This window comes from Monodelphis domestica, chromosome 1 (genome assembly GCF_027887165.1).
Source record: "Monodelphis domestica isolate mMonDom1 chromosome 1, mMonDom1.pri, whole genome shotgun sequence".
Classification (NCBI taxonomy): domain Eukaryota; kingdom Metazoa; phylum Chordata; class Mammalia; order Didelphimorphia; family Didelphidae; genus Monodelphis; species Monodelphis domestica.
Genome location: NC_077227.1, coordinates 527194807 through 527220981, shown reverse-complemented (window position 1 = coordinate 527220981; position 26175 = coordinate 527194807). Strand labels below are relative to the sequence as shown.

The following is a 26175-nucleotide window of genomic DNA, read 5'->3' as shown; positions in this document are numbered from 1 at the left end:
TTATAGAAGAGAGTTTGACTTAAAGAAAAAGATAAGATTTATCTCCTTTTCCCTTTCTTTCATATTTACCTTTTCATGTTTCTCTTGCTTTCTGTGCTTGGATATCGAACTTTCCACAGAGCTCTGGTCTTTTCTTAGCAAATGCTTGGAAATCTTTTATTTTGTTGAATGCCCATACTTTCCCCTGGAAGTATATAGTCAGTTTTGCTGGGTAGTTGATTCTTGGTTGGAGACCCAGCTCTCTTGCCTTTCTAAATATCGTGTTCCATGCTTTGCGGTCTCTTAGTGTGTTAGCCGCTAAGTCGTGTGTGATCCTTATGGGAGCCCCCTTATATCTGAAGCTCTTCTTCTTGGCTTCTTGTAGGATTTTCTCCTTTACTTGGAAGCTCTTGAATTTGGCAATTACATTCCTAGGCGTTGTCTTTTGGGGATTTAGTATAGAAGGTGTTCTATGAATCCTTTCTATTTCTATTTTGCCCCCTTGCTCCAGAACGTGGGGGCAATTTTCTTTTATAATCTCCTGTAGAATAATATCCAATTTGTTGTTTACCTCTGGTTTTTCTGGGAGACCGATAATACGGAGATTTTCTCGTCTTCCTCTGTTCTCCAGGTCTGTGACCTTCTCAGTGAGATATTTTATGTTTTCTTCCAATTCATTAATTATTTGGGTTTGCTTTATTGATTCTTGCTGTTTTATCATCTCACTTTCTTCGAGGTGCTTAATTCTGGTCATTAGGGACTGGTTTTGCTTTTCAGCCTTGTCTGCCCTTCTATTGGATGCTTCGAGTTCTTTTTCCAATTGAGCATTCTTATCTGTCAGACAGCTGATCTCTTTCTCCCATTTTTCTTTCCAGGTTTCCATCTTTTGGATAAGTTCCAGTTTGAGATCTTCCAGAGCTTGTTGATAGTTTCCATTTTGGGAGGCGTGTTCTGAATTTTTTTGGATTTCCTCCTCATTCTCCTCTTTTCCTTGGGTACTTCCACCATAAAAGTTTTCAATAGTCACTTTTTTCCCTTTCTTCCTGGAGGCTTGATTTTGGGCCATGTGAGCCATGGTGATTTTATTCCCCTTTCCTTTTTGGTCTGGGGTCTGGGTTATATGAGTGGTTTTTCTGTGAATTTAGGTTGCTTCAGACTAGTTCTTCCCAGCCTCCGAGCCCAGGTATTCCGCTCCGCCCAGATAATCAGCGCGCGGTGTTCACCGCAGCCTGCCCCAAGTACAGCTCCGCTGGGTTCCCCAGTGAAAGCCCCCTGCGACGTTTTTTCCTGGCAGTCCCCAGATCCCAAGGACCCTGGAGTGCCCCCCCAGACAGAGACGCTCCCCACTCACTCGCTGTCCCGGTGAGCGCTCAGGTAGCTCACTCTGGTTTAGTGGGGGAGGTGGGGTGGGGGAAGGGCGGCTCAGTTCACTTTTCTGTGCAAGCTTTTCCTTCTTATTTTAGTGTGGAAATGTTCAAGCCCCATGTACCTTTGCCTCTGTGGGGTACTGGGGAGTCCTTCTGTTCCTCCAAAGGTGATTTTATGCTCCTTTGATGTAGTCTATTTCGTTCGGTGCTGGGGAGAGGAAGTGTGTGGCGTCTAGATTGCAGCCATGATTACCCGGAAGTCAAAAGAGTTCCTTTTTCTTGCTCTAGTCCATCTGTGGTGTCCATTTGCTGCTATGTTTCTGGAGAGCTTGTTCTTTGGCTACCACAAGGGAGATGTTAAAGTCCAATATGGGGTCAGAGGAAGAGAAGGAGGTAGAAGAGGGTGGAGTGAAATTTTTCTTGGGATTGTCTTGAGAATCCACCTCATCACTGGTGTTATTAAGCATAAATCTTGACAATGCTGGTTTGAGGCACTCACACACTGCTTCAGACCAAGTGGCACTGCTGCTCTTCTCTACCTCTTCACTGGCAACAGTCTCCGGCAAGGGACCATTCAAGTACTCCTGGGATGCTATCACTTTAAACTTTTTGAAGAACTCATCAGTTTCCTTGTACACTACCAGCAGCCTGGTCTTTTCTCAGGCCTTGATAGGGGCTAACACATCCCAGTAATGTTTGCCTTCCATTCACCTCCACAATCCCATCCTGTGCTCAGAGCCTCAGCTGGTGATTTGGGATCCATATCACGGATATACTGGCTAGATTTAGACTTGTCACTGTGGAGACTGAAGCAGTAGCTACTAGAACCTTTTTTTGTAGCACAAAGTCAGGGCCTCAACTAATTCTGTTCGTGTTGACTCTTCTCTTTTCTTACTTCCCCCCTCTCCCTGGCCACTCCTGGCTGCTCCTTCTCCTTTGTATCAGGCGGCTCCTCTACCACCCTGTATGGTGAAGGTTTGGAAGGAACCTCCCCAAGCTGGCTGAGCAGTAGTGCTTCCTGCACCTGTACCAGGTGCTTATCTGTATCTGGGTTGACCACTAGCTGACACACAGAGTTGAGTGTAGCATAGTTGTGGATCACCACTTGCTGGTGACTCTCCTGCTCCACATTCTCACTGTTCACCTCCACTAGCTGGTACCCTGCCAGCAATCCTTCCTTTTTGGCCCATGAACCTGGCTCCAACAGTCAGATAAACTGTCCCACTTTTCCCTTCTCATCATGGAGGTGGAAGCTGAAGCCATTTGGGCTCTTTTCCAGGTTACAGAGCCAGAGCAGAGGACACTTGGAGGTCTTGTCAGCACTCATCTCTGTAATATTTATTGGGAGAGATGGAGAGGATATGAAAAACAAGATGCCCCTTCCCCCACAAACTGTCAGTCTTATTTCCTTTCCACATCTTACTCTGGGACACCTCAGAGGCTTGTAGACTGGGCTTCATCTATCACTTCTTCCCACCTGCCTGCCCTAGGAGGCAGGGAGCTCAGAGGAAACACAGCAAGAAATCCCTTGTTCAGGAGGAGAAAGCAGTAATGTGGGAAGGGGTCACTGCAAAATTGTTCAAATTCTGAAGGGAACAGAAGAAACCAATGACATTGATTTTACATTATTATTTCTTGTTGCCTTAGGAAATTGTTAGCTTCTCCTTGTCTAATTCTAATATTTAATAAATTACTTTCGTCTGTGAGTTTCTATATCTCTTTTCACATTTGCGTGATTTTTTTCCATGATTTTTTTTATTTCTTTGTGTTTCTTTTATTTTTATCTAATTTCTTCTCAACCTCTCTCATTTGGTTTTTTAAGTATTTTTTAAGTTCTTCCAGAAATTCTTTTTTATCTTATGACTATTTATTGTATTTTTTTTGCTGTTTTTAAGTAGGTATTTTTCCTTGTCCTCTGAATTTGGACCCAGATCTTCTTTGCCCCATAATAGTAATCAGCACTTGAGTTTTTTCTCCTTTGCTCACTAAAGAAAACAAAATTAATGACCAGGTCTATTGACTTCATTATTAGCTTTATGCTGGAGTCCCAAATGTTCCTAAGATGCTAGAGTATGGTGCCTCAGGTTTCAGGATTTTTTGCATTTCATATTTCCTGGGTCCTATTTAGTTCTTCCAATATCTATTATAATACTTAAAATTCCTTGGAGATTATATATTAATTTATAATTATTTATTAGTAAAAGTTTTAGAGAGAAAGATCACCTGACTGCCTTAACTAAAAACAAAACAAAACAAAACAAAAAAAAAACTGCTTCCATGCTTCCATGGCTCCAGATCCCAGTCAACGCTAAGTGGAATGTTAAATGCTCCAGAGAAGGCAATTCCCATGTCTAGTCAGAGAAAAGGTCCTGGGTGAAAGAGCCAAATACTATTCTATCCTCTTTCTTGTAAAGCCAATGATGTCACTCCTACTGGAGCTCTATAGTTCTATAGAATGGATCCTAGGTCCTGATTTACAGACTCTTTAACCATCACCTGGGAAATTCAACCAGCCCCTTAAGGAAGTGAAGATTCCTGGTAATCACATGGCACTTTAATCACATGAATTGTTGACATCCTGACTTAATAAGCATTCATAAGCAAGGGCTTAGAGTTTATATAATTTCACCCACTCTAATCTTGGGTCGGATATAACTCTTGGCTTCCTGCTCAAGCTCCAGTCCATGATTGATTTTAGGTGCTCTCACAAAACCAGCAGGCAGTTCTGCCATTTCAGCTGCAAGAAGACAGTTCAACTTCCCTTCTCATGTCAACCAGGAACTCTATTCTCCTGGAGGTTACCCCAAACTATAGGATCTCTGTCCCCCAGCAATCATATGCGCATGCTTCTTCTCTATTATATAATTGCTTTTAAAATTCATTTTAATGATCTCACAGAGAAGAAACATGAGCATACTCATTTGGTTCAGTACCAGGCAAAGTCCCTGAAATAGAGAGGAAACCATGCTTTAGGATAATATAAAACAAGTGGACCCAAGGTAAGTGTGATTTGGAAGGGATCACATTCTCTTTTCATTTGAAGTATCAGGATACAAAGCATTTAAAGGATAAGAGAACATTATAGGTAGAAGTAAATGAACCTAGAAAATGCTATTATAAATATTTTTCTTAGTTATTAAGTGTGTGAGGTTTCATTTGAACATAGAATAAACCTATGTTCCTTCCATATGGCCACCTTCAGGTATTTGAAGGTAACTAAAATGATCCCCTTCTGTTTCTCTTTTTTTTCCAAGCTAAAAATACTTTGTCCTTTCTTTCATTGATTATATGGCATGATTCTCTTTCATGAGACTCTCTTTTCCACAAAAATCTCCTTTGTTCATACCTGAATATTAATTATTTTGTTTTTGTTGTTAATGAAGATGATAATTAAATTGAGATGTCATTTAAATCAGGGACCAGTTTACCTCTAAAGTAGATTTACCCATTTTAACTATAAAAAGGTGCGAATTAACTACAAAAAGGTGTGAACACCCATTTCATACACTGAGTGGGAGATCTGTGCCCCACATGTGAAAGAATGGGCAGTCCTGGAGAGGAGTGTCTGCTGTGATTGGTAGACATAAAATTTAGGGGATGTGACACAAGAGAAAAGGGTCTTTAAATAGAGGAACAGGTTCACACAATATGGATCTATGGATCAATCAAGAATAAAGAAGAGTCACTCAGAGGAGAGACTGGAAGACAGAAACTCAGACTTGGAGTAAAGACATTTGACTGTGGAAATGGACACCTGGAGGACCTCCTGCAGGAGACTTCAGACTGCTTTCTTTTTAGATGGTCACCATGGTGAGTGAAAGGTTGACTTAGTTTCCTTGCCTTTCTGGAGTTGTGAACCTCTGAGAAAGACCAATCATCTTGAGACTCCTTTCCCTTGGCTGGGACTTAGAATTTCTACCTGGCTCTGAAGAAGACATAGCTTTCTCTCTCTCTCTCTCTCTGTCTCTCTCTCTCTCTCTCTCTCTCTCTCTCTCTCTCTCTCTCTCTCTCTCTCTCTCTCTTCCCTTTTCTCTCCTCCTTAATATCTTCCCTCATTGTAAAAATTAACTACCATAAATTCCATTTACTTGAGTAATTCATTTTGGGATTTAGTAATTAAATCCCTAGTGACCATCATTTAAATATTAAGTCCAACCAGAAATAAATTTAACAATAGTCCTACAGAATTGTCTGGGAGAAATAAAGAATTGTGCCACCTTCAGTGGGTCACACAGTCAATGTATGTCAGAGGATAACCTTAAATCTAGGCTTTCCTCATTCCAAGACCAGTTCTTTAACCACTATTCAATTCTACCTCTTCTAGGCTGTTCCTTATGATGGGAATGTATTCCCTCTTTAATGTTATCCCTGAGAATCCTTTCTTTCTTCCAAAGTTTAGTTGAAGTATATTCTCATAAATGAAGTCTAAATATATAAATAAATAAACTTACAAAATAAGGGATTTGTTTCAGCTATGTAATATGTGCAGGAGATTATATATATATGTTATGCATGTGTAATGTATGTATATGTATGTATATATATGTAATATATATGCATACACATTCTATGTGTATATACATGCACACATACACTATAGAGACAGAAACATTGACAGAAAGAGGAAAGGAAAAAATAATATAAATATGCTCATATTCACACACACAAAAGATCCAACTGGCAACAGCAGTGATAACAACCATTAAGAAAGAAAGAAAAAAAATCACCATCTGCTGCACTCTAAAATCCAATGACTAAATAATTTCTTCTAATAAATAATTCTTTGCATCTCTTTAAGTTTTCACTTCTTAAAGAACTTCTCATCTGTTATCACTTTATTTTATCTTTACAAAATCCCAGAACAATATACAGGGCAGATATTATTATCACCATTTTCCAGATGGAGTAGCTTAGCTACAGAAATATAACTTCAAATCATACAGCAATTCAGTGATTGAGTTGTGGCTTGAAGTCAAGGCTCCTTACTCATCGTGAAATTGTATATCATAGAATCTCAGAGCAGATCATTTATAGGAGAAAAGAATTATAGTTATTTAGATCTATAATGGATATTTGAGGTCCTATAATCCAACTTCACATTTTTAGATGAAGAAACTGATACTCAGAGAAGTCATGACTTATCCAATTGACAACTAATAATTGTCAGAATTGGGAATGGGATTTGAATTCAGGTCTTCTTGATTCCTAGCACAACATTCTAGATGCTACTTCATCCTTTGCCTGAGAGATCCCATTATCCTATATCCCTGAGAAGTACACATCTTCTTCTGTATTCCAAAAGAAACATATTCTCTTTTAGAATAGCTCTCATTGCTAAGACAGTTCCTTTTCCACAAGACATATTATCATTACTTTTCACATTATGCCTGATTCAGCTTTGAGCCTCTAGTCTTGATTTGCTGCTACATGACAAGTTACAGTAATTAAGAGCATAAAAAATAATAACCCAATACCAAACATGATCACTGCTAGTTCAAATGGAATGTTGTAAACAGGAAGGGTACAAATACATTTTCATATGATAGATTGTAAATGAAACAGGGAGACCAGCATTACTTGACTGGGGGAGGGGATCAGACATATGCATTTAGATGTTCTAGAGATAGCATTTGTCATTCATAACTTTGCATTTCTTGGTAAACTTTTCATGCTTAATAGGAACTAATCATTGCCATAAAGAAAGCAAGGTGCACTGTTTTGTAGCTCTTGAATGCCTTATAACTAATTCTAAAATCAAAAGTGCTTGCCAAGATAGCTCAGTACAGGAATAAGTTGAACTAAATGCTTTCAGTAGTCCCCTGCAAACAATTTAAAAATAACCTCTCCAGTCAAATTTTGGAGCATCAGAATCAATAAAAAGTCAGAGAGACATTTTTCCAGGTAAAGACATTTTAGGACAGTGGTAGGTGAGCTCTGTGGCACTGAGGTGGGCCTCTGGCCAGGAGAATGGTTCCTACACCAGCAACTTCAGTGGTGGCTCTTGGTGGTGGCTACAGCAACTGAAGCAGCTTCAGGAGCTCTCATCTCAGAGATGTTTATGGAGCAGGGGTGTCAGAAAACTTTTCAGAAAGATTACAGGAGACCCTTTGGTGGCAATGGTTGTAGATGGTGTTGATTAGTAGCCCATTAATAATTCTGAATTGCAGTTATGGGGGAGAGAGTCATTTATAAGTTTTCAGAGGCCCTTATCACAGTTCAAGGACCTAATGGAGAGCTAATGCTTAAGGTTGCAGGTGAAAAATGTCCATTTCTGGGTAAAGACCAGAAGGCAGACAAGAAGAGCTGTGATAACAGTAGTACCCTAAAGCCTAAAGTTTGGGATATTGTTTCACCATCACCAGGTAAACAGAGTCCAATCTTAACATAAAATTCTAAGAAAGAAAGAAAGAAAGAAAGAAAGAAAGAAAGAAAGAAAGAAAGAAAGAAAGAAAGAAAGAAAGAAAGAAAGAAAGGAATGAAGGAAGGAAGGAAGGAAGGAAGGAAGGAAGGAAGGAAGAAAGAAAGAAAGAAAGAAAGAAAGAAAGAAAGAAAGAAAGAAAGAAAGAAAGAAAGAAAGAAAGAAAGAAAAGTCTGGAAAAGATTTGACCATAAAAAAGCTGCTCCACAGGCAGGCAAGACATAAACTCAGAAGACAATAATGTGTATAGAAGTATAAGCAAAGCCTCAGAGAAACATTCTGGAGAACAATTTGAAATTATGCCCAAAGGGCTATAAAAGTGTGCCTATCTTTTGTGCATTTCCTGTAATACCACTACTGGTGTCACCTCAAAATGATCAAAGAAAAAGGAAAAAAATAACTTATACAAATTATTTTTCTGGTGGGAAAGAACTGGAAATTGCAGGGATTCTCATCAATTGGGGAACAACTAAACAAGTTGTGGCATAAAATTGTGATGGAGCACTATTGTACTATGACAAATGGTGAGGAGAGCAGTTCCAGAGGATAAAAACATGGGAAGAAAAATTAATTGCTGCAAAGAAAAGTGAGAAATATTGGGAGATCATTGTGCATAATAATAGTAATGTTGTCATGAGAATCAACAGTGAAAGATTTGACTATTTTGATCAATAACACAATCCAAAAGAATTCCAAAGGACTCATGATGAAAAATGCTATAGACCTTGTGGGAGAGAATTGATGAATACTGAATGTAAATTGAAGCATAATTTTCTTTGCTTTATTTTTATTTCCTTTTGTGTGATATGGCTAATGTGGGAAATATGTTTTGCATGATTTCACGTGTATAATTAATACTATTTTCTTTTCTTTTAAGTGGATGGAGGGAGAAGTGGAAGACAGGGAGAGAATTTGGAACTGGAAATTTTAATAGAAAAGAATTTTTAAAATAAATTAATGATAAATTTATTTAAAAATCAAATCAAAAGTATTTTAATTTTCATTCCATTCATTTTCCCACTAAATAGCAAACAGTAAGGTTTGGATTTAAAAAAATTCACTTTGATGCAATAATTTCTTTCAAGGTATATGATTAAGAAGGTAGTTTTACCAAAAGCAGAAATAAGAAATTTTGGGAGGAGTCAATGTAATAGGAAAGGGGAAGGAATTTATTTGTTTTTCACATTTTGAATTGGTGCTGCTTGGATAACCAAGTAGATATATTTGGCAGTCAGACAAAAATACAGGCTTCAAGTTTTGGAGATTTATTAGTGATCTGATTAATAATTTTGAAATTATCTATATAAAGGTGTTTATCCATCGTAATACATGATAACATCAAAACAAAGAGGATAAAGAAGGAATAGAAGACACTGAACAACAGAATCTTGAGTTTAGATATATATATATGTATATACTTAATTATTATATAACATATCAAAATATATGGGATATACCCAAAATAGTACTCAGAGGAAAATTTATACACCTGAATCCTTATATAAATCAAATAGAAAAATAAAAGCAGATCAATGAGTTGGGCATGAAATTAAAAATACTAGAAAAAAAGTTAAAAATCCCCAATTAAAGACTGAGCTGTAAATCATAAATATCAATGGAGAAATTAATAAAATTATAGTAATAGACTATTGAACTAATAAATAAGACTAGGAGATGGCTCTATGCAAAAAAAGATAGAATATTGGTTAGTTTGATTAAAAAAAGAGAAAGAAGAGAATCAAATGACCAGCATCAAAAATGAAAAAGATAATTTCATCTCTAATGAAGAGGAAATTAAGGCAATCATTAGAAGCTATTTTGTTCAATTATATGACAATAAATCTGATAATCTAGGTGAAATGATAAATATTTACAAAAATTTAAATAGATTAGCAAAAGCGAATACTTGAATAATCTCATCAGAAAAATAAATTGAGCAAACCATCCATGAACTCCCCAAGATGGGGAAGAAAAACAGGGCCCAATGTATTAACAAGTGAATTCTATCAAATATGTAAAGAATAATTAATCCCAATAATATGGAAACTATTTGGCATAATAAACAAAGAAGGAGGTCTACCAAATTCTTTCCATGAAACAAATATGATGCTGATAACTAAGCCAGGAAGATCAAAAATTGAGAAAAAAAATTATAGACCAATTTCCTTAATGAACATTGATGTAAAAATCCTAAATAAAATACTAGCAAGGAGATTACAGCAATATGTCCCAAGGAATATACACTATGACCAAGTGGAATTTATACCAAGAATGCTAGACTGGTTTAATATTAGGAAAACCATCAGCGTAATTAACCATATCAATAATTAAACTAGTAGGAATTACATGATTATCTCACTAGATTCAGAAAAACCGCTTGACAAAATACAATACCCATTCCTATTAAAAACACCAGGAAGCATAGGAAGAATAAGGAGCCTTTCCTTAAAATAATAAGTGGTATTTCAAACCATCAGCAAGTATTATCTGTAATGGGGATAATTTAGAAACCTCCCCAATAAGATCAGGAGTGAAACAAGGATTCCCATTATTACCACTATTATTTAATATTGTAATATGTGTTACCTTTAGTAATTAGAAAATAAAAATAAAGAAATTGAGGGAATTAGGGAAATCAATAAGAAATTAAAAAAATTAAAATATCACCGTTTTGTGGAAGATATCATGCTATACTTAGAAAATCCTTGAAAATCAAGTAGAAAAATAGTTGAGATAATTAATAAATTTAGCAAAGTTGCAAGATACAAAATAAACCTACAAATATTTCCAACAAAACACAGCAACAAGAAATTCCATTTACAATCACCCTGGATGATATACAATAACTGGGAATCTATTTGCCATGAAAAACATAGGGATTATATGATTATATGAACACAATTAAAAAAATACTTCACACAAATGAAATTAGATCTGTAATGGGTAACCAGAAGCTGTTATTAATAAGCTAAAGCTGTTATATTAAACCTATTTTGTAGATGGTTGTTAGGGGTAAAACTATTGTGCAGGCAGTTGATAAATGTCCTGAAGCAGTTTGATACAATCCTTATTTATTTATAGTAGAGGTGGGATAGGATCAGAAGTTAGGAAAATAGAATAGGAAATCTCTTAACCTTATACTAAAAACATTATTTAAATAAAATCCCCAAAACTAAATGCTTTCTTAACAGTGTCTTCTTGTCTACAAGTAGGCCTCCTTAAACTACTCTCACTACCTAAAATAATATTTTCTCTTTCTAAAACTCACCTATGATGAACAATGAATCTTAAATTGATATATAAAATCAAACTGCCAGATATAACTATCAGATTGTCTTCATAGAGAATCTGATGCAGTTCTTCTCTGAAGTCAGAGGAGACAAGGCTCTCTAATAGCCTCTTCTCCCTCCTGGAACTCATGAACAAACCCAAAAGCTGCAAGAAGCCAATTGCCAGAGAGACCTCTTGACAGAGAGCAGACTTGAACAGCTTAGGACCTCTCTTCCCTCAAATCCAAATGGCAGACAGTTTAGCTACTAAGTCTTGTTCTGAAATGTCACTGACTTCTTCCCAATTCAGTATTAAAGATCAAACTCTAAATCTTCACTCCCAGTTTCTCCTGATATAGATAGGAAAGTTCATCAGCACCTTCCTACTTCTCTCTAACTGAAACCAGAGTAAAATGGGCCTTAGAACTAACTCCTTTTCCTTTTTTATGGAGGGCCTCTTAAAAAGATGAAACTTCTTAACTTAAAAAGACTTAAAAAACTTAAAAAAAAACTTAAAAAGAAAAAAACTTCTGCTCTTAAAGAGCCAGAGGGACATTACTTAAATCCTTATAAAAGATCCAAACAATCAGAAAAGCATTAATTGCTCATGGGTAGGCAAGCTGCTATAATAAAAATGACAATCCTACCTAAATTAATTTACTCATTCAGTATTGTACCCATCAAACTTTCAGAAAATATTTTATAGAACAAGAAAAACAATAACAAAATTAGTCTGGAAGAACAAAAGGCCAAGAATATCAAGGGAGCTAATAAAAAAAAATGTGCAGGATTGTGGCCTAGCAGTACCAGATCTTAAACTGTAGTATTAAACAGCAATCATCAAAACAATTTGGTACTGGCTATGAAATAGAAGGGTGGATCAATGGAATAGACTAAGGGTAAATATTCTCAGCAATCTAGTGTTTGATAAACCCAAAGGTACCATCTTTTGGAATAAGAATGCACTATTTGACCAAAACTGAAAATCGGAAAATGATATGGCTAAAATTAGGTTTAGATTAATATCTCACACCCTATACCATAATAATGTCAAAATGGGCATATAATTTAAACATTAAGAGTGATATTATAAGGGAATTAAAGGAATATAGAGTCATTTACCTGTTTGATGTATGAAGAAGGGAAAGATTTATGAGCAAACAAGTGATAAAGAACATTACAAGATGCAAAATGAACACTTTTGATTTTATTAAATTTGAAAGTTTTTATACAAATAAAACCAATACAACCAAGATTAGAAGTGAAACATCAAACTGGGGAAAATTTTTATAACAAATTTCTCTAATAAAGGTCTAATTCTCAAATATGTAAAAAATTTAGTCAATTTTTTAAGAATCCAAGTAATTTCACCAATTGATAAGTGGTCAAATGTTCTATGTCCCTCTTGATTAGAGAAATTCAAATTAAAAAACAAAACAAAACTCTAAGGTATCACTTCATACCTATTAGTTTGGCCTACATGACAGTAAACAAAAATGTTAAATGTTGGAGGGGATATGGCAAAATTGGAACACTAATGCATTTCTGGTGGAGTTGTGAACTAATTCAGCAATTTTGGAGGGTAATTTGAAATTATGCCCAAAAGGTTATATAAAGAATGTATACATTTTGGTCCAGTAATACTACTCTTGGTACTGAAATCCAAAGTGATTTAAAAAATGGAAGAGGGCCTGTTTGTACAAAAATATTTATAGGTGCTTTTTTTTTTTTTTGGTGGCAAAGAATTAGAACCTAAAGGAATATCTCTCAATTGGGAAATGGCTAAAGAAACTACAGTATATGATGGTGATGAAATATAATTGTGCTATAAGGAATGTTGAACAGGATGATTTCAGAAAGAGCTGGACAGATTAGGGGTAGAGGTATGGTGGGGTAGAGGCAGCGAAAGTTCAGACCCCTGAAAACCCTTTCTCATCGATTAAAAACCAAATGCTCCTGGGAGACTGAAAATCAAATCTAATAACAGGACAGAGCTAAGGAACCCTCCTGCTGGACTCAATTTAAAAAGTATGCCCACAGCAGTGTCTGCATTCTCTTGCCAGGCAAGGGTGATAGTCTGGAGGGAGTACCTTGTGGGCAAAGCTGTGCCAGGCTCAAGGCTTTGAACACAGGCCCCTGGGAGGCAGCTGGAGGAGGACCTCAAAGAAGGCAGCCAAATTGTAGCTGAGACACTCCAAATTGCCCCCCCCCCCAGCCTTCCCAAAGTTTTGGCCTCAGGTCACATCCAGTTCTGCAAATTCAGCTCTGCTGGGCTTAATCTTATCAAGCCTTCAAAGGGCAGGGAAGCTCAAGCTCCAACACCCCTCCCCCACAGACTGCTCTGAGAGCCTTTCTAAGCTCCAAGGGTAAAGGCTGACAGAAAAGCCCAAACCCACAAATCCAATGCATAATGAGAGGAACAAGACTACAGGGAAATACAGGGGGGAAAGCAGGGGGATATATGAGTAAACAACAGAATAAGAAAAAAAAAGAAATTAGAATCAACAGCTTCTATCCTGGTAATGAACAAAGAGCAAATGTAACAAAGGAGGATCAAGGAACACCAAGCAAAAATACAGAAATGCCAACAAATTGTACACAGACTTTCGAAGAACTCAAAATACAATTCAAAACACAATTAAGAATGGTTGAAGACAACTGGGAAAAGAACTAATAAAAGCAAGGTAAGTCATCTGGAAACAGAAAATAGTGTCTTGAAAGCCAAAATTAATCAGTTTGAAAATGAGGCAAAGGAAATGTAAGATAAGGCAAAGAAGATGAAAGATGACCTCCAAAGAAAATGAGAGCAGAAGGAGATGGATGGCCAAAAAAAACCAGGGATGAAATTCAATCTTTAAAAACCACGGAAGTGACTTCACAAGGCAGCAGGAAACTATAAAACAAAATCAAAAGAATGAAAAAATTGAGGTAAATATGAAACACCTCATTCACAAAACAAAAGACTTAGAAAATTGTTCAAGGAGATACAACATAACAATCATTGGTCTACCAGAAGACCATGACAAAATAAAAAAACCTGAACATCATACTACAGGGAATTATGTAAGAAAACTGCCCCAACATTCTAGAACAAACGGGAAAAGTGGAGACTGAAAAAATCCACAGATCACCTCCCGTACTTAATCCCCAACTGACAACACCCAGGAATGTTATAGCCAATTTTAAGAACTACCAGACCAAGGAAAAAAATATTACAAGCTGCTAAGAAGAAGTCATTCAGCTATCATGGAACTACAGTGAGGATAACACAGGTTCTGGCTGCATCTACACTGAAGGACTGAAAGACATGAGATATGATATTTCAGAAAGGAAGGGAACTAGGTCTAAAACCAAGAATCAATTAGCCAGCAAAACTGACTATGTTCTTTTTTTTTTTAATTTTTTTTTAATATATTTTATTTGATCATTTCCAAGCATTATTCGTTAAAGACATAGATCATTTTCTTTTCCTCCCCCCCACCCCCCATAGCCGACGCGTAAGTCCACTGGGCATTGGATGTTTTCTTGATTTGAACCCATTGCTTTGTTGATAGTATTTGCATTAGAGTGTTCATTTAAAGTCTATCCTCTGTCATGTCCCCTCAACCTCTGTATTCAGGCAGTTGCTTTTTCTCGGTGTTTCCACTCCCATAGTTTATCCTTTGCTTATGAATGGTGTTTTTTTTCTCCTGGATCCCTGCAGGTTGTTCAGGGACATTACACCGCCCCTAATGGAGAAGTCCATTACGTTCGATTATACCACAGTGTATTAGTCTCTGTGTACAATGTTCTCCTGGTTCTGCTCCTCTCGCTCTGCATCACTTCCTGGAGGTTGTTCCAGTCTCCATGGAACTTCTCCACTTTATTATTCCTTTGAGCACAATAGTATTCCATCACCAACATATACCACAGTTTGTTCAGCCATTCCCCAATTGATGGGCATCCCCTCGTTTTCCAGTTTTGGGCCACCACAAAGAGCGCAGCTATGAATATTTTTGTACAAGTCTTTGTGTCCATTATCTCTTTGGGGTACAGACCCAGCAGTGCTATGGCTGGGTCAAAGGGTAGATATTCTTTTGTTGCCCTTTGGGCATAGTTCCAAATTGCCCTCCAGAATGGTTGGATCAGTTCACAACTCCACCAGCAATGAATTAATGTCCCTACTTTGCCACATCCCCTCCAGCATTCATTACTTTCCTTTGCTGTTATGTTAGCCAATCTGCTAGGTGTGAGGTGATACCTCAGAGTTGTTTTGATTTGCATCTCTCTGATTATAAGAGATGTAGAACACTTCTTCATGTGCTTGTTAATAGTTTTGATTTCTTTATCTGAGAACTGCCTATCCATTTCCCTTGCCCATTTATCAATTGGAGAATGGCTTGATTTTTTGTACAATTGATTTAGCTCATTATAAATATGAGTAATTAAACCTTTGTCAGAGGTTTCTATGAAGATTTTTTCCCAATTTGTTGTTTCCCTTCTGATTTTAGTTATATTGGTTTTGTTTGTACAAAAGCTTTTTAGTTTGATGTAGTCAAAATTATTTATTTTACATTTTGTGATTCTTTCTATATCTTGCTTGGTTTTAAAGCCTTTCCCCTCCCAAAGGTCTGACATGTATACTATTCTGTGTTTACCCAATTTACTTATGGTTTCCTTCTTTATGTTTAAGTCACTCACCCATTTTGAATTTATCTTGGTGTAGGGTGTGAGGTGTTGATCTATTCCTAGTCTCTCCCACACTGTCTTCCAATTTTCCCAGCAGTTTTTATCGAATAGTGGATTTTTGTCCCAAAAGCTGGGATCTTTGGGTTTATCGTATACTGTCTTGCTGAGGTCGTTTTCCCCCAGTCTATTCCACTGATCTTCCTTTCTGTTTCTTAGCCAGTACCAAATTGTTTTGAAGACTGCTGCTTTGTAATATAGTTTGAGGTCTGGGACTGCAAGGCCCCCATCATATGTGTTTTTTTTCATTATTTCCCTGGATATCCTTGATCTTTTGTTCTTCCAAATGAACTTTGTTATGGTTTTTTCTAAATCAGTGAAGAAGTATTTTGGTAGTTCAATGGGTATGGCACTAAATAGATAAATAAGTTTGGGTAGGATGGTCATTTTTATTATATTGGCTCGTCCTATCCATGAGCAGTTAATGTTTTTCCAATTGTTCAAGTCTAGTTTTAGTTGTGTGGCGAGTGTTTTGTAGTTGTGTTCATATAGTTCCTGTGTTTGTCTTGGGAGATAGATTCCTAGGTATTTTATTTTGTCTAAGGTGATTTTGAATGGGATTTCTCTTTCTAGTTCTTGCTGCTGAGCTGTGTTGGAGATATATAGAAAAGCTGATGATTTATGTGGGTTTATTTTGTATCCTGCAACTTTGCTAAAGTTGTTGATTATTTCAATTAGCTTTTTGGTTGAATCTCTAGGATTCTTTAAGTAGACCATCATGTCATCCGCAAAGAGTGATAACTTGGTCTCCTCCTTGTCTATTTTGATGCCTTCAATTCCTTTATCTTCTCTAATTGCTACTGCTAGTGTTTCTAGTACAATGTCAAATAGTAGAGGTGATAATGGGCATCCTTGTTTCACTCCTGATCTTATTGGGAATGCATCTAGTTTATCCCCATTGCAGATGATATTAGCTGTTGGTTTTAGATATATACTGTTTATTATTTTTAGGAATGACCCTTCTATTCCTATGCTTTCTAGTGTTTTTAATAGGAATGGGTGTTGTATTTTATCAAAGGCTTTTTCTGCATCTATTGAGATAATCATGTGGTTCTTGCTAGTTTGCTTGTTGATGTGGTCAATTATGTGGATGGTTTTCCTAATGACTATGTTCTTAGAGGGTAAAGTATGGTCATTTAATAAAATAGAAGAATTTCAAGCATTTGTACAGAAAAGACCAGACCTGAACAGAAAATTTGATACCCAAACAAAGAACTCAAGAGAATCATCAAAAGGTAATTAAGAAAGGGGGGAAAAGAAAAATAAAACAAACGAACAAAAAACCTTTTGTTAAGGGTGTGAATCTTGAAATTTCTCAGACTTGTGAATGTTAAAAAATTCCCCATTGGGGAATTCTCCATTGGGACAACTCCCTATTAGGGACCATTCCCCATCTAAAATGTGAGAACTCTACTTGGATCAGAAATGGGAGGACCTCTACTCCACCCATACTTAAGCCATGCCTATTTTTAGAATTAATACAATAGGATGCTAAGTACCTATAAAGGTCAGGCAACTTGTGAATTTACAAGGAGCAAAGAGGTTAAAACTTATTCAGAAGTTTTTTCTGGTTCAAAATTACTAAAGAGATTAGTCGACTCAGCTGTGAATTTAGAATGGGCTGTCCTTTGGAAAACGTCTACTGTGATTGGTAGATGGAAGAACTTAGGGGAGGTGACATAGGAGAAAACCCCCTATATAAGAAAAAGGATCTCTGTTGAGAAGAAGGCTCTCTAGAGAGAGAGAGGCTCTAAGGAGGGTCTCTTGAGAAGAATCTCTTGAAGGATAATCCCTAAGGAGGTCTCTTAAGGGAGGCTGACTCTGGCTGGAACTCCCTCTGGGGAGACTCTATCCCCCAGAATCCTCTCTTGAATGGATCTTACGGTGAGTGATAAAAGACTGTCTGATTCTCTCTCTCTTAAGACTCAGGTCTAGGCCATGTTGGCTTAAAGCCCTTCATGCTTATACCTTTCTCTCTCTCTCTCTCTTTCTTTGATTCATCATTGTATTATTAATTAAATTCTCTATAAAACCCAGTTGACTTGGGTATATTCATAATTGGGAATAATTCCCTGGCAACCACCTTATATTTGATTTAAAACAAGACACTGTAGTGAAAACATATTTTCTGTGGTCACAATTTACTTACCCACTCTTATTTCTACTATAATTTATATCTTCCACTATTTTACTCACTACAGTTTACAACCTCAACCATTTTAACTCTTACAGTTTAAGGCATTAACTCTTTTAACTGCCACAGTTTATAGCATCCCACTCTTTTAAATGTAACAAGGGACCAAATAAATTAAGATGATATGTATCCCTACAAGAAAAGAGGATATTGGTAACTCTTAAAAATTATTATTATCACCTGGATAGCTACATATATCTATGTACATATTTATGTCTTGGCATTTCACACTATACAGTTTGTCACTGTTCCCTCTAAGTATTGGCTTTAAGGCAGAAGAGTGGTAAAGGCTAGGCAATGGGGGTCAAGTGACTTGCCCAGGGTCACACAACTGGGAAGTGTCTGAGGCCAGATTTGAATGTAGGACCTCCCATCTCTAGGCCTAGCTCTCAATCCACTGAGCTACCCAGCTGCCCCCAGCTTTTTATTCTGAAGGAGAAACTAGTTGATCTCAAGGATGCAATAGATAGAAAAACTATACTAGTGGGAGACTTGAAACTTCCTCCATCAGAACTAGATAAATCAAACCAAAAAAAAAATAAGAATGAGGTAGGAGAAGTGAATGAAATCTTGGAAAACTTAGAGTTAGTAGATATGTGGAGAAAAATAAATAGGGACAAAAAGGAATACACCTTCTTTTCAGCAGCACATGGTACATTCAGAAAGATTGACCATGTACTGGGGCATAAAAACATTGCAAACAAGTGTAAAAGAGAAGAAATAATAAATGCAACCTTCTCAGGTCAGAATGCAATAGAAATAATAATTAGTAAGGGTACAAGGAGAGGCAAATTAAAAATTAATTAGAAATTAAACAATATGATTCTCCAAAATCAGTTAAAGAAGAAATCATAGAAAGAATTAATAATTTCATTGAAGAAAATGACAATGATGAGACATCCTTTCAAAATCTATGGGATGCAGCCAAAGCATTATTCAGGGGGAAATTTATGTCCTTGAATTCATATATTAACAAATTAGGGAGGGCAGAGGTCAATGAATTGGGCATGCAAATTTAAATTTAAAAAATTAAAAAAAACTAGAAAGTGAACAAATTAAAAATACTCAGATGAAAACTAAATTAGAGATCCAAAAATTCAAAGGAGAAATTAATAAAATTGAAGGTCAAAGAGCTATTGATTTAATAAATAAGACTAGAAGTTGGTACTTTGAAAAAAACAAATAAAATAGACAAAGTACTGGTCAATCTAATTTTAAAAAGGAAAGAAGAAAACCAAATTGATTGTATCCAGGATGAAAAGGGAGACCTTACCTCTAATGATCAGGAAATTAAGGTAATTATTAAAAATTATTATGCCCAAATATATGGCAGTAAATATGGTAATGTAGGTGATATGGATGAATATTTACAAAAATACAAATTGCCTAGATTAACAGAAGAAGAAATAGAATACCTAAACAACCCCATATCAGAAAAAGAAATTGAACAAGCCATAAAAGGACTCTCTAAGAAAAAATCCCCAGGAACAGATGGATTCACAAATTAATTCTATTAAACATTCAAAGAACAACTAATCCCAATATTACACAAACTATTTGACAGAATAAGTAAAGGTGTTATACCAAATTCCTTTTATGACACAAATATGGTACTGATTCCAAAACCAGGCAGATCAAAAACAGAGAAAGATAACTACAGACCAATCTCCCTAATGAAAATAGATGAAAAAATCTTAAATTCTCAACTCAAGAAGAAACTAAGTTATATGACATGAAACATGACATTTAAAGTATGATTCCCTTCCCTCTCCAGGTGACCTGGATTAATTTAAAATCATCATTCATTCTTCTTATTTTCTTCTGAGTTCCAAAAATCTTTATAGTAACTGAATTCCAAACATGTGTAATGTGTTGATGAGAATCAAATATCAAAGAATTTCTTGGGCTTTTCTAAACTGTTTCTATGAAATACTTTATTTCAGTGATCAACTATGTTCCATTTTGATCTAGGAACAACACATAAGTCTTTTGGGAAATAATTTAAATGTGTCTGCCCACTAAATCAAGAATGGCAAAGGATGATGATTTTGCTTAGTAACCATCAACATTGTAGTCAAATTTAGCTTTTTTCTTTTCAGAAAAGATGGAAATTCGGAACCACCATTCTCACTTTTATGATTTCCTTTAAAAATCACAATTGATTAGAGAAATGAAAATTAAAAAAAAAACTCTGAGAAATCACTTCATACCTATCGAAGTGGCTAATATGATCAAATAGCAAAATAATAAATGTTTGAGGGATGTGGGAAAATTCGGAAACTAATGTATTGTTGGTGGAACTATGACTTGATACAGCCATTGTAAATAATATGAAATAAGACCCAAAGGGCCATAAAACTAAGTGTACTCTTTGACCCAGCAATACCACAACTGGGTCTGTATCCCAAAAAGAAATTAGGTAAGAGGAAAGGACCTACTAGTACAAAAATATTTTAGCAGCTCTTTTTGGAGTGGCAAATAATTGAAAATTGAGGTGCTGTCCATCAATTGGAGAATGGCAGAACAATCTATAGCATATATATTTTTTAAACTTTTAGCTTCCATCTTGGAATCAATAATGCATATTGGTTCTGGGGCAGAAGAGTGGCAAGTGCTAAGCAATGGGGGTTAAGTGACTTGCCTAGGGTCACACAACTGGGAAGTATGTGAGGTCAGATTTGAACCTACGACTTCCCATCTTTAGACCTGGCTCTCATTCCACTGACCTACCCAGGTAACCCCAGGGCATATGGTTTTAATATAAAATTATAATAACATAAGAAATAATGAACAGATAAGTTCAGAAAAGATATGGCCAAACTTATTTGAACTGATGTAATGTGAAGTGAGCAGAAACAGAAAAACAGTCTATATCAGTGATGATGAACCTGTTGAATAGGGGCCAAAAATGGCATACAGAGTACTCTCTCTGGGCACATGACTGTCCTCCCCGACTACAGAGTTCTTTACTAGAAAGGTAGAGGGACTTGGGCAGAGCTGCTCCCCTCCCTGAACTCCCTGAAGAGTTTCTACCACAACTGCTGACATTTTTTCACATCATCCACCCCCTCCACCCAGCAGCCCAAAGGGAGCACTTTCTTCCTCTAATGTGTGGGAGTTAAAGCTGGGGAAGGGCATGCCCAGGACTTAGTGTGGATGCAGGGCAAGGCATGCCATCTCTGGGAGTGGGGTATGTATGGGGCCCAGCACTCTGTCTCTAAAATATTACCATCACTGGTCTATATAGTAACAGAAATATTGTATGAGGATCAGCTGTGAAAGACTAAACCATTAGCAACAAGAGAAAGTTCCAAGATAATCCCAAAGGATTCATGATAAAAACAAAAAACAAAAAACAAAAAAACACACACTTTCCACAGGCAAAGAAAAAACTGTTGGGATCTGATTGTAGACCAAAGCATGCCATCCTTCACTTTGTTTACTTCATGAATGTGTTTTATTTTTTTTTTAACATGTGATATATTTCTTTATTCACAACATGGGAACTAGAGAACTACGTATTACATGAAAGCACTGTATAATCTATTTCAACCATTAATCTCCTCAAGGAAGGAGTGATTCTGAATCATGAAATGCCAAAAATACAATTGTTGAAAATTCTTTCTACATATAATTGAAAAAAAAAACTTTTGTGAAAAAAATAAATTTTTAAAAATTATCAAGTAAAGATTATTTTAGATAATGCCAACAAAATAGCAAAATAATATGACAGTCTGAGGATTCCTTTTTTGAAATTGAGTATAAATATATTACCTGTTCTTATATTCAAAGAATCACTATTCTGGCACAATTTTATTTTTTTATTTTCATGTATTTCTATGTATATGTGTGTTTGTGTGTGTGTGTGTATGTGTTCATGGGTGTGTTGAGGTAACAATGAATCTCTTTTCTCTGTTTGACTTGTAATAGCTTTTAGCCAAAATCAGTAATCTTCTGACCTTCTGATTTTCTGATTGCATTGAGTACAAAAGTAACGGAATCATCATTCTACAATAAAAAAAAAATTCAAGTGACTTGTTTGTTTTCTAACATAAATTGAAAAACTAAGTCATTCGGCATAGGCCAAATCAAGGAATTAGAGTGGATTTTTTTTCTTACAAAATTCTATGATTTTTCTCAAGTATTTTTTACAATTTGTTGGTTGAGACTTCAGTGCCCTGTATTATATAACAGAAAATACTTTGTACCTTGCTTTATGATAAATGTTCATAGCAAATGCTACCAACTTGTCTACAGAAAATCCTCAATATGCCTCATGGGAAACATCTAATTTTTTAAAAACATTTAATTAAAAAAAAGTTATGCCCACCAAAGGAAATTAGCTGGAAAATGTTCCCATGGATTTCCCAATCAATTTTTTTGGAACTACTAAAGATTATCAATTTACTCATAGTTTTTCACCAAAAAAATTATTTCACTTGAGGTATCCTTGAAAGATAGTATGGAGGCTAGTGAAGAAAGAGATACTTTTAAAGTCAGATTGGCATGAGTTCAAATTTTTCATCTATTAGAGTGTAACACATCCTATCTTTCTAATTCTTAGACATTCAGTTAACCTCTCAGTGCTCCAGGCAGTTTTTTAAAGCTAAAATACATGGTTGCTGGTCTCCAGTGTTTTCTCACTGGAAACACCTACACCAGTGAAACCACAGGTCTATTAACTAAAAACTGATAATAATGGGCTCTAGTCATTTCTAATCAAAGAGAGTTTTTGTCCCATTGCTAACTAGCTTGTTTCTATTTTTAATATAATAGGGGACACATGCAATTCAGAGAATAACTGTCAAGTATTGATAATAGTTTTTTAAAGGGATTTTAGAACAGTGATTACTTTAACTCAATTTTTATTTATTTCATGCTTTATGAAACTGTTTCTGAACATTCTAAATTGAAAAATGATATTTTCATATGGGTTTCTGGAAATGAAGATTCTCTTTTATGCCCCAGATATGGGCATAATCTGGAGATTTTCTGCATCAAATTCTTATGATATTTTAACTATGATAAAGGGATTGTAAGAACACATATTTAAGCACCACAATTCTTTATGTTTCAGTGAAGATTAGAGTTTTACATTCCACTACTAAGATGGGAATTCAAAGGTAAATAGCTAGTAGTTGCAGCCAGGTACACTGTTCAAAGATTTGGAAATAACTCTGAACCTTGGATTCAGAGAGAGAAATTAAATGGGCGCTAAACAACAACACATGGCTAGGAGCATTAAAAGAGATATATAACCAGAATGCTATCAAAGGCAGATGAAAATCATTGAGTGATAGCTAGAGAACAATCTAGAGGATACAAATGAAGCAAGAACATCAAGGTAGATACAGAAGAATAATTCACATTTAAAAGTTTAGGTTGGAGAAGAGAAATGGGACAGTAGTATCTCACACTTGTTCCAGTGTGACCTGGTTTTAATGGAAGACTGATACTTAGCACTAATATTTCCTCCTGCAACTGGGTGGTGCAGTGGATAGCTTTGATTCAGGAAGTCCTGACTTCAAATCTGGCCTCAGACACTCTCTAGCTGTGTAAACCTTGCTAATTCATTTAACCTCAGTTTGCCACAGCTACCTCATCTGTAAATTGGGGATAAAAATAGCTCATATCTCCCAAGGTGATTGTGAGGATCAAATGAGATAATATTTGTAAAGTTTTTAGCACAGTGCCTGGCTCACTGCTATTTTTTGGTCATGAACCTGTTGTGGAGTTTTCTTGGCAAAGATACTGAAATAGTTGCTCATTTCCTTCTCCAACTCATTTTATTGATAAGAAAACTGAGGCACACGAGGTTGAGTGATTTGAACAGGATCACAAAACCAGTGAGTGACTGAAGCCAGATTTGAACTGAGGAAGATCAGTCTTCCTGACACTAAGCACCATATTCTATCTGTTGTGCCACCTAGCTGCCCTTCTGGCACACAGTAGGCTCTATACAAACACTAGCTATCATTATTATTATTATTGCTACTTAAATTCATCCAGTCTGTTTGTTGGCAATTAGAATGTGGACCCTGTGGGTTTTTTTAAGATCTTTCTTAAATAAACTACAATTATTTTTTTACCAAAAGCCTTTTTCAACTACATATTTGTCAGGATGAAAGCACATAATGCTGAAACTAAGGGAACATTAAAGGGAAGAAATCATGTTCACCATTATCTAGCAATTTATTTCTAGAGAATAATTAAAAAAATCTTTCTCTCTAATAATTTCTTGACTGCACTTGATTCTTTATCTTTGGAGATTGCTTTCTTGGCTGACAATTCTTCAGTTCTGATTTCTCTTTGGTGATATGAGTAAGTTTCTGCCAATGTAAGTCCAGTAATGACCCTGACAGCTGAGCCCACTGATATCTTCTCTTCTCCAATTCTGGGGGAAAGTATTTAATTTTGTTTGTTTATTTTTTGATTGTTTGGCATAGTTGAACAAGAACTAGGCATGAGGTAAGAAGACTGGGTGCCAGTTTTACCATAGAACTAAGATGATAATGTATGAACTACTTTCTGTGAAGTAATAAGAAAACTCATAAAGTAATCAAAAGCATACAAGCCTGAGCTATTATGGTTATTATTTTATAGTGATCATAATTTTGAAGTCATGGAGTGGTTTCCAATGAATTTGTCTTTACATTGTTGTTTTTAAAGCCTTTTTAGCAGATTATTAGATACTACTGTTAATATTTCTTTTTGTGTTGTATGTGTATGCATGTGCATATGTGTGTGGGTATTTCTGTTTTCTGGCCATTTTTACCAAAGAGAGTGGATGGGCCTTTCTCTTTAAAATATCAAATCTGAAGTTTTTCTCAAAAGATGAATGTAGAGAAATGTTAACAAAGTTTTTAATATGAGGAAGTTAATTGAGGCATAAAAAGCTCCTTTCTCCAATAGCTCTCTTTATTAACAAAATCTCTGTTTTAGTTGTGTGCCTCAGCAGACTAATAACAGGCCATGCTAGGATTAAAATGAATTAAAAGTGGAAATTCATCACTTTTACTATAATCTAGGAAGCTAAAAACAGGGGAAAGATCAGCAGTGGTGGATTCTGGGTCAGTAATTGTGGGCCCTTAGTTTATACATATATGTGTGTGTGTGTGTCTGTGTGTGTGTGCGTGTGTATGTGTGTGTGTGAGTGATCTAGATTTTACAGAACTCTTTAAATAGGAAGAGTGCATGAGAAAACCCCGCAACAATGAATGATACTCCAAAATAAAACTGGCTTTCTTACTTTAAGAAGTAAAGTGAGGTCCCTTTCACAAGACAGCTTACAACTATGACTGGATAATGTTGCCTAAAGGATTCATGGTCAGTTTCATTTTGGACTAGATTGCTTCTGAAGTCTCTTCCAAATCATAACAGCATAATTATAATGTTAATAATTTTAATATTTACAGTAATAAAAATAAGTATTTATATAGCATTTTAACGTTTGCAAATTACTTTATATAAATTACCTGACTTGGTTTCTATTCAATCAAGCAATTGGTATGTATATACTTTTTAACTGTTACAAGGGAATCACTTTAAAAGACTGATATATATTAATTTAAGGTCGCCAAGGAATCAGCTATGTAATTCCTAAATGAAAAACTCAAGTCAGCCGTCAGCCTTTTTTGGAGTTTAATTACAATAGGAGTAAGAAAGGAATTAGAGATAGAGAGAGAGAAAAAGGGAGAGAAGGGAATAGGGCTTAAATACCCCTTCTGTTTAGGCTGGGCCAAAAGGCCCAAGCCCTTAGATAGCTGGGGCAAAGAAAAGAGATCAGTCCCTATTACTCACGTGTCCAAAATGGAGAAACAGTCTCAGAGGCCCCCACCTTCAGCTTCCTTCAGCGCCAGCTTCTCAGAGCCCACACGAACCACACCGACCAACTCTCCTCTACCTCCTCTCTCTTCAGCCCCCTATCTTTAAGGAAACCCTCCAAGTTGCCTCCCCTCAGTCCTCACATCTACCAATCCCTGTTCATCAATTTCCCTGTCAATGGAGGCTCTAGCTTAACCCAGGACCGCCCAGAGGTTTCTGGCTTTTGCACATGTCTATTGAAGGTCATATTTTCCAATGATTAAATCTTTACTCCTTTGCTACAGCCCTTTCTAAATCCTGTTAACTTGAGTAGGGTAGAGATTGGAATAATTAAATTTTGATCTAGGCTGCAGCCCTTACTCAATCCTATTAGGACTGAATAGGGTGGAGATTTATTCC

General features: G+C 36.1%; 1 pseudogene; it reads right to left on the bottom strand.

Moving 5' to 3' along the window:
• Positions 1 to 1606: 1606 nt before the first annotated feature.
• LOC100031629 (Na(+)/H(+) exchange regulatory cofactor NHE-RF1-like) lies at positions 1607 to 3010 on the bottom strand (annotated as a pseudogene).
• Between the last annotated feature and the right edge of the window lie 23165 nt (positions 3011 to 26175).